The 14,083-nt window shown below is 51.7% G+C and overlaps 1 long non-coding RNA gene across 5 annotated transcripts in view; it reads right to left on the bottom strand.

The window, feature by feature from the left end:
* Positions 1 to 252: 252 nt before the first annotated feature.
* The window catches only part of LOC146396298 (uncharacterized), a 35,261-nt gene continuing 21,430 nt past the window's right edge, over positions 253 to 14,083 (bottom strand). Inside the window, exons 1-3 of one of the 5 annotated variants that reach the window (XR_014826478.1) lie at positions 6,020 to 6,093; positions 4,835 to 4,957; positions 253 to 3,341 (exon numbers count right to left, since the gene is read on the bottom strand). This is a non-coding gene — a long non-coding RNA (uncharacterized LOC146396298). Of the gene's footprint in view, positions 3,342 to 4,834; positions 4,958 to 5,321; positions 5,375 to 5,577; positions 5,822 to 6,019; positions 6,094 to 14,083 lie in introns of those variants that run through there. The other 4 variants (XR_014826477.1, XR_014826476.1, XR_014826475.1 and 1 more) reach the window with 4 other exon arrangements.

Raw genomic sequence — 14,083 nt, 5'->3', positions numbered from 1 at the left:
GACAACAATGTCCTGGAAGGCAGCAACAATGGCTTCCTGCCACCAGCACAAGAGCAACAAGACTAGGGTCAACTCTGCACCCCCTGAAAACATGCCCAGTAACTGGTAGAGAGTATTTATGCTCCAAAAATATGAGACTTCCTCCCCCAGTACGAGGATACTCCAAGAATCACTCACAGAGCCCCATCCTCTCAGTTTACAATGAAGAAACAATGGCTGGAAGAAGTGGAGTCATTGGACCAAGGTCACCCAGTAGCTTGGAGTCCAAGTAAATATATTTATTTAGCAAACAAGGGTCTGGAAACCAGTGCAGTAAAGTCCTCATCATCAGAGTGATTTTATTATTCCTCAGCCAGCCAGCCATATATTTGTTCTATTAAACTTTCACCACACAGCCTTGGCTTTAATATTGTCACATGCATTCCTCTTCTCTCCCCAGAAGAGTGATGCTCTTTGAGGCACAAGATTCCCTCCAAATTCCATGTTAACAGTCCAGGAGAGCCTGGCTCTGCTGGGTGAGGAAGGACCACCACCTGACTCAGTGCTGCTGGTGGCAGCAAGCCAGCTGAGCAATGCCTCAGGTCCTGAGTGGACTCACTGGGAAGGCTGGTCTTGGCACTCATCAGGGGCTGTCGCAGCAGCTGCATGTCTGTCATATCCACATTAGGTGTCCAGGGCTGATTGAGGGGCCAGAGTGTAGGAGGAGGCTGAGTGTTGGCTGTACTCTTAAGACCTAGGAGAGGTACAGGACAACACCCACACCCTCACTTCAACACTGGGAGAAAGCCTGAGACCAAAGTGAACCATGAAGGTCAAGGGTGGATGCTGCAGGAATAAGGGGATAAAGCTCTGTCTTCCTCATTGAGCACCCTTGCTGGGTAGATCTCTCCTCTGGGACTGTGACCCTCTCTCTGTAAACCAAACTGTCACCAGTCTGAGGTCTCATGTGAAGATGGATCTTCCACATATCAAATTAGGTTCTAGGCTTAACAAGAGTCTTCTTGGCACATACTTAGTGGGATGACATTGGTGATGGGGGCCAAAACCCTGCTGTAAGCCATGGTGCTCCATGGCCTGCAGGGTCCTTCGGTGGGGGAGAACTGTGGTCCAGTGACTGCAGGGGCCTACTTGCCATGGGCAGAAACCCAGGATGTCAGTCATCACATATGTGTTTCATCAGAGGGGTCACGTGCTTCATGGTAGGCGAATCAGGAAGGAGCATGTGCCAGGAGCTAGGATGCAAGGGCAAGGCTGTCTGAGAACCTCAGTTACTGACCGCAGCTGCATTTTCCACGGGCCACATGCTGTTGGAACTAGACTTTGGTGCAAGCAAGTTTAGAGGGGTTCTCCATGGTGGGAGCTGTGTTCTCTCCTGATGGCACTCTGCCCATGCCAGCCTTGTGGTGTGAAGACAGAATGAGGATTGGGTGGGCTCAGTTTCTCAGCTGTGAAACCTGCATAAAAGGAGCTGAAACTCAGATATTCAGGCTTATGGACTGTCAGTGAGACCATGCTCCTTGCCTCTGATCCTTTCCTGCTTCCTCATCCTATTTCTTCACCAGTGAGCCTGAAAAGTAGGCATGGATATAGGAATGGAGGATGGAGGCTCCAGCCCAGCAGCACAGTGGTGCTGACCAGTGAGGCATGGAAGTCCTCGTGTGTTGCCGAGGCTCATCGTCCAGCATAGATGCAGGCAAAGCCCAGTGAAGATTTCAAAGTCAAGAGGAGAGTGTACTCAGAAGGCTGTGCCTGGACATCTCTGACTCTAGAATGAAGCTTGCTCAGAGGCAGAGGGGAAACCAGTCAGTTGGTTAGAGAAAAGCCTTTAGCTCTGCCACTTAAACTAACAGACTTACAAATTACCTGACAGGCTTTGGGACAACACAAGGAAGCCTCAGAAGACTAGGGTCAACTTCCTAGCAAGTTTTGTTCTAACAAGAGGGGAAGGAAGCCCTGTATTTTAGCAAATAGCTGGGAGAGGAGGAACGAGCCAAGTGAAAAGGCAGATGAGGCTGGCAGCCCCGGGCAATCTTCAAAAAATTACTGGGAGAAACCCAGGGGGAGCGAGGAAGCTGTTGATGGGAGGTTCTGTTCCTGGTGGGGGTGGGCGGTTGCTGTTCTGCTGCAGAACTTGGAAAGCTGAGTCAAGCCATGGTGCTTGATTTAGCTTGGCTTGGTCTTTCTCAGGTCGAGCATTTGACAGGCACCTGCAGAGCTCTCTCTGAACCCCAGAGAGCTCAGACTACAAATCATCATTAGCAAAAGGTTCACAGCTTAGGTTAAGAAATGAGAAGGGACTAGGTCCATCTTCAGCAGATGAAGAAACCAGGAGGCACTCTTTTCTGCACAGAAGCCAAAGACAGCAGCCTTAAAATGTCTTGGGCCAGTTTGAAGAAGTATAGGGAAAAGAGCAATGGTTGTAAGGAAAGCAGGGCCCTTAATTTTGTTTGGAAGTTGCTTATTATAATTGCGGATTCCATCATCATCTGGGGTGTGGGAACCCTTGAGAATAGAAAAGGGGATTTCGGAAGTTTTAACGCACAGCCTATACATGGTGAAGAGACAGGAAATGCCATGAAACCTGAAGGTGCCACCAATGCAAGTTACACACTTGTTAGCTGACAGTGGGGCTTTGGATGCCATTTTTCAGGGCGAAAGGCAGTCTGTCTAAAGGGTAGAAGGTGTCCCTAGAACATAGAAACTCTGTGTCACAACCCATTGACCGGAGACAGCTTTTAATTGACCATGGATGTTTGAGGCTAGAGTCTGGTGAAATTATGCACTTTTAATGGCAACTTGGAGGAGCTTAACCAGGACATGCACTGCTCTTTTCTCTCTTTGACTCCTTGTCCATTGTCCTCCTCTACACACTGCAAGCCATCTGCCATAGTCTGTAACTGGTGACAACCGTGCAGATTTAAACTGCAGGAGAGGCATCAGGCTCTGCAAACTCTGCATTTCCAAAATCGCTGTTTGGACTGTAAGCTGACCAAATAGACACATTTAGGATTTGGGCTCCTGTTTCCCAGCCAGAAATGCAGGCCTGGGAAAAGATGCTTCTCTATCTTGACACAAAGCTTTGTCTTGACAATTCATTGGAGCATTGAGAAAATGGAACACAGAAGTCTCAGAGTTGGTGCAGCCCAATTTGGAAGCACGGGGAGGCTCCACATCCATTCCGGGGAAAATGAATTATGCTGCAGGTTCCGAAGAAGATCCTGACATTATCAGGAGCCGCTCTCACTAGGGCCCTCTGGTCAGGACCAGCCAGAGGAAGAAAAAGGAGGAGAGAAGAGATGCTCTTCCGGTATCTTAGGTCTTGAGTTGATGATGGGAGGGAGCTGGGTGAGAAATTTTACAAAGTTATAACACATTGTTACGATCCCTCACCTCGTCAGCTCCTGTCTGCTTGACAAGGACAATATCCTTTCAGGAAAATATGAAATAAAATGGAAAGTGGCCTCACGATGAAGTTACCTGAAGCAATGGCCTGATATGTTACAGAGTGTTGGGAGCAACATTAAAAAGGCATTTGTAACTGGCCACCTCCATGGCTCCAAGTGGAAGCTGATGCAGGCCTTCTCAGTCCCAGGGCTTTTGTGAGAGTTGGCCCCTCATGACCACTCTTGGCAAGCCAGGCCTGGGACGCTGGGGACCCCACCAGGGAAAAATTCCTTTTAAAGAGTCACAGCCCCTCTAACATGGACATTCTAGCAAGAGTCACGTCTGGGCAGAGGGTCAGAGGCATTCGCACCTGTGAGAGCACGAAGGAGGAGCCCAGCACCAAAGGGGGCTGGAAGTTGGCGACTGTCACCACAATAATCTAATTATTACTCTGCTCCTGTCCCCTCCTGAATAACTTTTTTATTGAAGTAGAGTGGATTTCCAATGTTGTGTGTCAGGTGTGCAGAAAAGTGATTCCATTATACCCCTGCATGTGTATATCTAGTCTTTTCCAGATTCGTTTCCATTACAGGTTCGTACAAGATGCTGATAGGTTGTCTATTTGATATTTAGTAGTGCTGATAACATCCTCAATCTACCATAACTGGGCCCATCTGAATGACACCCAACACCGCTCCTTCCTGAAGGCTTTCCTCTCAAGCTGGATGCCTGTCAAGATTCCTGTGCTGTGTGACAGCCCTCTCACTGCTGGCCCTGCAGTCAGCCCCTTCTCCACTTCCTCTAGCTGTCCTCTCACCTCATCACCACCCACCCCGCCTTATTCCCACCTCATTACCGACCTCCCACTTCATCACAGCTGTCACCATCCCATCGCCACCCTCCTCCTTCACCCCCATCCTCCCACCTCACCGCAGATCTCCTAACCACCCTCTCTCTCAGCTCAACTCCACCATCCTCCCACCTCATCTCCGTAACCCCACCTCATCGCTGTCCTCCCCACTTCATCACTGGCATCCTTCCACCTCACCACCACCCCCCCATCTCATCACCAACCTCCCACTTCACCACCACCCTCCATCTCATCACCAACCTCCCACCTCATCACCATCCTCCCCATCTCACCACCACCCTCTCATCTCATCTCCGTCTTCCCCATCTCACCACCACCCTCCCATCTCATCGCCAACCTTCCACCTCATCACCATCCTCCCATCTCACCACCACCCTCACATCTCATCTCCGTCTTCCCCACCGCCCCCTCACTCCCTCAGCACCACCACCTGCTCCCCACTGGCTCTTCTGGCGCCCTGGACTCCTCTGCCCCCCCCAGGCCTCCTTCTTCTCCTCAGCAGTTCAACTGTCACCTACAAAGCCCATTAACAATTCCCTGCTCATAAAAGTACAGTCTGGGAAATAAAGCAAAGTCTACCTTTTCTTTTCCTTTGTGCTTGGCCAGGTTTCAGTTGCTTGCAGGGCGCAGTGCAGAGACACCACGCCTGCACTGCAGACCCCAGTTAGGGAAGCAGCTGCGCCAGCCGTTAAAAAACGGTTCCTGAGGAAATAAGAGCAACACCGCGATTCAAGATGGCAGCGGACTGTGAACTAGGCTGTGCCTGGGATTGGGTGTGAGCCGTGTGTCCCCGCCTCCCGCGGCCTGCCGAGGCCCCGCCCCCCGGGCACATTGCCAGCCGAGGCCCCGCCCCCCCGCGCTCGGCCTGCAGAACCCTCGCCCCCCAGTCACATAGCCTGCTGAGGCCAAGCCCCCCGGCAGAGGGCCTGCAGAGGCCCCGAAACCTGGCACATGGCCTGCCGAGGCCCCGCCTCCCCGCGCGCGGCCAGCCGAGGCCACGCCCCCCGGGCACATTGACAGCCGAGGGCCCCCCCCCCCGCGCTCGGCCTGCAGTAGCCGCGCCAACCTGGCACAAGGCCGGCCGAGGACCCCCTGTCAGCGCGCGGCCTGCGAGGCCCCGCCCCCCAGGAAACGCCTGCCGAGGTCCCGCCTCCCTGGCACGCGGCCTGCCGAGGCCACATCCCCCCAGGAAAAGGCCTGCCCTGGCCCCGCCTCCCCGCGCGCGGCCTGCCTAGGCCCCGTCCCCCCAGGAAAAGGCCTGCCGAGGCCCCGCCTCCCTGGCTCGGCCTGCAGAAGCCGCGCCCCCCAGTCGTATAGCCTACCGAGGCCCCGCTCCCCCCGCGCGCGGCCTGTCGAAGCACCACCTCCCCGCGCGCGGCCTGCCGAGGCCCCGCCCCCACGGCACAGGGCCTGCCGAGGCTTCTCCTCCCTGGCACGCGGCCTGCCAAGGCCCTGCCTCCCTGGCACATGGCTTGCCGAGGCCCCGCCTCCCCGCGCGGGGCCTGCAGAAACCTTGCCCACCTGGCACTTGGCCTGCTGAGGCCCCGCCCCCCAGGCACACGGCCCGCCGAGACCCCGCCTCCCCGCGCATGGCTTGCCCAGGCCCCGTCCCCCCAGCACAAGGCCTGTCTAGGCCCCGCCTCCCCGCGCGGCCCCCAGAAGCCGCGCCCCCCAGTCACATAGCCTGCGGAGGCCCCGCCCCCCCGGCGCAGGGCCTGCCGAAACCCCGCCTCCCCGCCCGCGGCCTGCAGAAGCCTTGCCCACCTGGCACGTGGCCTGCAGAGGGGCCCCCCCCCGCCCTGTCCGCGCAAGTCCCGCAGAAGCCGCGCCCCTCAGTCACACAGCCTGCCGAGGCCCCGCCTCCTCAGCACGCGGCCTGCTGAAGCCCCGCCTTCCCCAGGTCGGCCTGAAGAAGCCACGCCCCCCAGTCACACAGCCTGCCGAGGCCCCGCCCCCCTGGCACCTGGACTGAAGAGGCCCTGCCTCCCCGCAAGGCCTACTGAGGGGGGTCCCCTTCGCACCCTACAGGGCCTGCTAAGGCCCCGTCTTCCTGCCGAGTCTGCCCCCCCCCCACCGCCGCCACCCCACGCCGCCTGCAGTGGCTATGCGCCCCACCGCCGAGCCCCAGCGCGCCTGCCTTGTCACCTCGCCACCACCACCCCCCCCCGCCCCCCGCCCCCCGCCCATGAACTGAGGAGACACTGTGAAGCTCCCAGGCCCGCCTGACTGCAGAGTGTGTGCTTGGAGCTCACAGCCCCGTCTTCGGGTGATGGAGAATGCTTTCCTTTCCTTCGCTGGGCCGGAGCCACGAGGGCAGGTGGCCCCTTGATGCGGCCCAGCTGGAAAGTGTCAGGAACACAACTTCCACCTGGTCTCTATGCCTACTGCTGGAAGCCACCGTGTCCAGCTCCCTTGGCCCATCCCCAGCTCTACCTGCAGTGGTTACCCTCTGCTCCCCGCTGCTGGCCGGGTCCCACCTAGGCCACCATCCCGGGGCCTCTGGCCGCTCACAGTCCCTCCCTGCACCTGCTCCCTCCAGGCTTCTTCCATGTTGTCCTCTGTCCCCCACAACCACACTGTTCCCACCCCTCCCTCACTGGTCCCCAGCTTTGGTCTCATCCACTCAGGTGTCCTTTCCTCCTTCTGGACCCTCTCCGCCTCCCTGACACGCGGCCTGCCGCGGACCCCCTGTCCGCGCGCTGCTCGTCGAAGCACCGCCCCCCCCAGGAAACGGCCTGCGGAGGCCCCGCCTCCCCCGCTCAGCCCGCAGAAGCCGCGCCCCCCAGTCACATAGCCTACCAAGGCCCCGCCTCCCTGGCACGCGGCCTGCCGAGGCCCCGCCTCCGTGGCACGCGGCCTGCCGAGGCCCCCGCTGTCAGCGCGCGGCCTGCCGAAGTCCCGCCTCCCCGCGCGCTGCCTGCCGAGGCCCCGCCCCCCCAGGTCATGGCCTGCCGAGGCCCTGCCTCTCAGCAGGCCACCGAGGGGGGATTCCCCCCCCACCCCCCGCACAGGGCCTGCTAAGGCCCCGTCTTCCCCCGTGTGGCCTTCCGAGGCTCTTCCCCCCGCCACCCCACGCCGCCTGCAGAGGCTCTGCGGCCCCCCGCCGAGCCCCAGCGCCTGCCTTGGCACCTCAACCCCCCCCATGGACTGAGGAGACCCTGTGAAGCTCCCAGGCCCGCCTGGCTGCAGAGTGCGTGCTTGGAGCTCACAGCCCCCTGTCTTCGGATGATGGAGAATGCTTTCCTTTCCTTCCCTGGGCAGGAGCCACACGGGCAGTTGGACCCTTGATGCGGCCCAACTGGAAAGTGTCAGGAACACAGCCTCCACCTGGTCTCTGTGCCTACTGCTGGAAGCTACCGTGTCCAGCTCCCTTGGCCCATCCCCAGCTCTACCCACAGTGGTTACCCTCTGCTCCCCACTGCTGGCCAGGTCCCACCTAGGCCACCATCCTGGGGCCTCTGGCCGCTCACAGTCCCTCCATATACCTGCCACCTGCAGTCCCTCCCTGCACCTGCTCCCTCCAGGCCTCTTCCACCTTGTCCTCTGTCCCCCACAACCACACTGTTCCCACCCCTCCCTCACTGGTCCCCAGCTTCAGTCTCATCCACTCAGGTGTCCTTTCCTCCTCCTGGTCCCTCTCTGGAGCACACTGCCAGGTCCACCAGCAACACTCGGTCCCCGTCTCTTGTTTGTTTTCTCTTTTCTCCACTAGAATGTAAGCCCCAAGCAGGGATTTTACTCTCCTGTCCTCTTTGCTGTGTTCCCAGTACCTCGAATAGTGTCTGGCGTGAGCTGAATGCTCCATAAACACTTGGTGAGTGAAAGGTGATGTGATGTGATGTGACAAGACAGTCCTGATTGGGAGAGGAGAGAAAAGTGACCAATGGTGAGCAGTCCTCAGGGAAGTGCTGACCCTTTCATGAGTGGGATGTTGGTGACAAGGTAACCAACTTGGACAGAAGACTCAGAAAGGTAGAGAGGGTGCCCAGGAGCTGAACAGAAGGAATGATGTGTTTACATTCAGACTCTCCCTGAGGAGTAGATGGGAATGTTTTCATTGCTCACCAGAGAGTCAAAGGGCATCTAAATAAATTGCTGACAATTTTGCTAAGTACAGTGCTTTTCGCTTGGTAGATGCACAAGGCAACTAACATATATAGCATCTACCAGCTTAAAAGCAATACTACCAGAATTATATAAAACTATATTTGAAAGTTTCTTTTAATAACATCTTGGGTTTTTTTTAAAGTCTAATTTTGTTCTGCAAAAGGGATGAGGTGTTGGTTCCTAGTAAAATAAGTCTACTTCCTCAATGTCTTTATTCCCATATACTAGATCTTATAACTACACTGGAGCTAAAAATTGCAAAACATAATTTCCACATTTGGCCGATAAAATCTAATGTACATTTAGAGTGTTATACTTTGCAAAGCCAAAGAAAAGGAATGTAGGTTATGGGACCTGGATACTTGGATTTGAAGAGTGTATCCGACATCCTAGCCATTCTGAACCTTGGTTTCATCAACTGAAAAATGGGAATCCTGTTGTGTCTAGAACCAGTATAATTTTAGTGACTAACAGCGTGTGCTACGGGTAGTACATGCTCCAGAGTGCTGCTAACAACCTATACTTTCTCAGTTACTAAAATCCCAAACAAAACGGCCTACCTAATCTTGATGCTATTAAACAATTTTTAGGGGTTGTGATGCTATCACAACTCAAAAATTCTTTTAACTCTGAAAACCCAAATCATTCATAAAAACCATCCAAAAAGTTTTTATGCAAATGAGTCAGCTTTGAAGTGGAGAAGATATAAAGCACATATTGCATTATCTCCTGAATACTTTCATAAAGAACAGGGCTCCTTGAGTTCCCAACGTGGCTCAGTGGAAGTGAATCTGACTAGCATCGCTGAGGACACAAGTTGGGTTCCTGACCTCCCTCCATGGGTTAAGGTTCCAGCATTGCTGTGAGCTGTGGTGTAGGCTGCAGATGTGGCTTGCATCCCTCATTGCTGTGGCTGAGGTGTAGGCTGGTGGCTACAGCTCTGATGCAACACCTAGCCTGGGAACCTCCATATGCCACGGATGCAGCCCTAAGGGGGGGGGGGAACAGACAAAAACAGGGTTTCTGAAATGGCATGCAAGTACCTTGTTACACAATTCCATCCGAGTTTCTCAGAATTACACTATTAATTCTTTTTTTTTTCAAAAAGGACTTTAGAACCATAGGATTTCCCTAAACAAATGACCTTGTTCTATAGATGAGGACGTGAAGAGCAACTCCTCCCTGGTTGTACAGGCAAGACCTGGCACAGTCTCTAGACTGCTAATTCATTCCTTTGTCATCTGCATGATGGCTGGGGCAGCCAGTAACCCAGACAAAAAGAAAGCCATGGAAGGGAGACAGGCCAATAATATCTTCCAGATGAGCCTTGCCCACCTCCAGTCTCCTGACGCAAGCATTTCCATATTGCAGATCTTCTCACACGTGGCTCACCCACCAGCTGTGGATAACTGCCCTGAACATGGGGCCCTGGCTCACCCTCCACATCTGCACAGCCTAAAAGGATAACAGGTCATACACCTGAAGAAAGCATCACTCCAACACACACTGTAGGTGCCTTGTGAGGAGGATAAAAGCCAGGGCTTGAGGAGCCAGGGAGTAGGGAGCTCATTCCCGGAGTGCTCAGAAGAAGGAAGTGCTCAAGGGACAGGAAGTGTACTGTATGTTCTGGCTGGCAGAGGTCTGCCCTGGCTTCCACATGGTTCAGCACTGGATCTTCCATCTGGTGGGAAGATGTTATTGATTTTATATATATACACATACAGTTGGTTCTCATTAGTCACAGATTCCATATCAGAGAATTCACCTATTCACTAAAAATGTATTTGTCACCCCAAGTCAGGGCTTGGGGTGCTTTTGCTCATATGTGGACACACACAGAGAAGAGAAAAATTCATCTACCTACAAATGCATTTCCAGCTAAGGCTGAACAAAGTGAAACTCTGCCTTCTTGTTTCCACTCATACTGTAAGCAAATGCCCCTTCTCTGGTCTATTTAGTGCCACATTTCCCCACATTTTTGTGGTGTGTGTGTGTGTGATTTAACTCTTTCAAATGGCCCCCATGTTTGGTGCTGAAGTGTTGTCTAGGACTTTATGGGGGGGAAATACATTGGTTAGATACATTTTGTTTACACATAGGATTACAGTGCAATTGGCTGTGAGTTCAGTGCCAATGAAACAACAGTGTATATTAAACAAGGTGTCTTTAAACAGAAACACACATAAAATAAGCTTTTGTATTTATCAAGAGACAAAAAAGTGTGACCAGAGGCTGGCAGGAACCTAACCCTGAATTTCCCATGGGCGCAGTGGTTCAGTGTTCACTGATTCCATGTTTGTGGTGACTACAGACCCCAACCACATGACAATGAGGACTGAATAGGTATGTATATACCCATGCACTCATACATAGATATGCACTCATCCATGTCCATGTAATGATGCAAACATGCGTGGGGGCATATGGCATGTGGCTCCAGTCATGGTTTCATGAAGAGACTGTCATGGTTCTATAACCTATATTGTGAAAGCAGGAAATTTCAGGAGACGAAAGTGAAAAAAGAAATGCACCAAGACTCTGTGCATTAACCATTCATCAGTGGCCTGAATCCAGGATAAGACATGAATGAGATGGGCCATTCCACATGGCTTTGCAGGGAGATTTTATATCTTCCTGATAACAACTCTGACTCCATCAGGCCTGTGAGAGTTCCAGCACACAAGCGATTTTAATGCACCTAGATGGTAATACTTTTCCCCAAATTTCAATATTCTAAATATTTTAAGAGTCACAAATTATTTGCTCCCAAATAATTTATATGGACAAACTTTAAACAGTAATGATCTAAGCAAAATGTGCATCCCATGGGCATGACATAAAAAAAGAGGCTTTTCCAATTGTCAACCTTTTGAAGCCGCATTATCATCTTTGCAGTTCCCATAGCAACATGTTCCATTGCATGGGTGACAGTGATCTTGTGCTAAACTAACTTGGAAAACAAATGGACATTTCCTCCTGAGTGTCCTCACATCTCACAGTTGCCTCCAAGCCATAGAGGGTTGATGTACCCAGTGCAGCTTCGTGAAGAGTTATGAGGACATTTCATAAACAAGTTTCCAGGATTTGGCCTGTTAAAGCAGTTTTCAACTTCAAGAGCTTTCCAACATGAACCACATCGCCCTTTGTGTTATGCCATGGAGATTGTCCCAGCTGCAGAACAGATGCCAAGGGAAGACATGCCATCTTGGGTGGATTTGCAGCAGTTCCACAAAGGACCTGAGGGAGAGGGTGGGATGGAAGATGCCCAGTCCTACCGTCACCAACTCAGGCAGCAGGAGCCATTCTGGGAAAAGTGGATGAGATGCAGCAACCATGAAAGGCCAGTTTCTCCTTCCACAAACCACGTGGGAGAGCCACAATGCAGGACAGTACTCCCATGTTGGTTTCATCCTATCCATATTTTCATGAGTATGGAATCTCATAAGGGAAGGTCTCATACATGCACAGGGGTGGAAGAGATAGTTATAGGAGTGGAGGGGCTATTTTAAAGTACATTTTAGCCCAGAAACCTAGAAAGGGCTCCATGCTTTCTCCCAATGCCTCTCACAACTGGTTTGTTTGAATGACACATGTAGTTAGGACATTTCTTGAGAAAAAGTGGAATGTAGAGAATGGAATGTCAGTCAGTGGATTTGCAGGCACAGACACACTGTCCTAGTGCATATTTTTCTCCTGAAATAATCAAATATAATTTAGGCACTTTATAATTAACCCAAAGGGGGCTTTTAACAAAGAGCACAGAGCTCTAAGTTGAAAACGTACACTTGCAGAGTGTGTCCACAGCCAACTTTGTTTTTCAAAAGGAAAATGTGTCCTCTCACTGCTTGAATTCAACCAGAAGGATGTGAACCAGGCATAGAGAAGGAGGCCTGGCCTCTCGGGTCCCTGAGATAGTGTAAGGCTGAGTCCTATGGGAGAAGACAGGGTCTCATCTCTCAAATTGTAATGGTTAGAGAAGCCAACTGGTGGACTTTTAAATAATTATAAAGGAAAGAGAAATAATTTGAGAATAAGGCAAGAAACTATAATGAAATCCTAAAACCTGATAGAGACCATACACTCCATGTGAAGGCTAGAATGAGCAGTTCCAAATCACAGAGGGCTAAAGAAGGCGGGGAGCCTTCTCACACCTGCTAGAACTTGTCACACTTCAGGCTATGTTTTCTCTGCAGAGGAGAAGTAGCAATACTACAGGACCGAGGAAGGTGGAAGGCACCTCCCCTTCCTAGTACCGAGTACTGTGACTTCCTCCTTGATTTCTGTTTCCAGTGGCTCAGTCAGTCCTAAAAGGCTCCTGCATACTGAGTGCCCAAGACATTGCAAATAAAATCAGATGCCATGGTGGTGCATCACTGGGCCTCAGGGTCCAGTGTGCTAGCTTTTGCTTCCCTAAAAGCCAAGATCATTGCTATGAGCCTAGGTCATTGCCACAAGCATACTTCAAAGCTTCTTCAGCATTCTTGCCTCTTCAATATCTCACTCAGTCTGTCTATTCAGACACTATTCAGCGATGCAAGATCTGAGCCATATCTTTGACATACACCAAAGCTCTCGGCAACACTGGATCCCCCACCCAGTGAGCAAGGCCAGGGATAGAACCCGAATCCTCATGGATACTAGCTGGATTTGGTTCTGCTGTGCCACAATGGGAACTCCCTGAAACCCAGGTTTATATCCTGTTAGATTCTCATTCTTACTCTTTTTCCCTTGGTATGCATTCATGTTCATATTCTCCCTCTCTCTCTCTCAAAAAAAAAAAAAAAAAAAAAAAGGAAAAAAGGTGTTCCCATCATAGCTCAATGTCCTCTGACCAACATCCATGAGGACACAGGTTTGAGCCTTGAGCTTGTCCAGTGGGTTAAGGATCCAGCGTTGCCATGAGCTGTGTTGTAGGTCTCAGATGTGGCTTTGATCCTGCATTGCTGTGGCTGTGGTGTGAGCTGGCAGGTATAGTTCCAATTTGACGCCTAGCCTGAGAACCTCCATATGCTGCGAGTATGGCCCTGGAAAAAAGAAAAAACAACAAACAAATATATATACATACTTTCTGTTTAAAATATATATGTTTTAGGGCCTCTAGGAAGTTCCCAGGCTAGGGGTTGAATCGGAGCTGCAGCTGCCAGCCTATGCCACAGCCACAGCAACAGCAATGCTGGATCCCAGCCACAATGGCAACCCATGCGGCAGCTTGCAGTGATGCTACATTTTGATCCTTAATCCACTGAGCAAGGCCAGGGATAGATCCCACATCTTCATGGACCCTGTCGGGTTCTTAACACACTGAGCCAATTTAAAGTATGGAATTCCTGAAGTCCATACTTTAAAATCCATACTCTTTATTGAAACTTCCTTAGTTTTCACCTCATGTGTTTTTTCTGTTCTAGTATTCCATCTATGATACCAGGTTACATTTAGTTGTCATGTCTCCTTAGGCCCCTCTTGGGCTGTGACAATTTCTCAGACACCTTGTTTTTGATGACCTTGACAGTTTTGAGGATGCTGGTCACTTAGTTTGTAGAATGTCCCCCACTTGGAATATGCCTGATGTTTCTTCATGATTAGATGCAGTTTATGGACTTTGGGGAGAAGATCACAGAGGTAAAGTGCCATTCTCTTCACATATCAATGATACACATACTCTAGGAAGGACTTAGCACTTGTGTTGTTGACCTTGACTCCTGTTAGATTTTTCCACTGTCT

This window comes from Sus scrofa, chromosome 14 (assembly GCF_054392235.1).
Source record: "Sus scrofa isolate SSC_HxYL_T2T_F1_AM1 chromosome 14, Sscrofa_HxYL_maternal_Yorkshire_Landrace_v2.0, whole genome shotgun sequence".
NCBI lineage: Eukaryota > Metazoa > Chordata > Mammalia > Artiodactyla > Suidae > Sus > Sus scrofa.
This window is presented reverse-complemented; position numbering and strand designations above follow the sequence as displayed.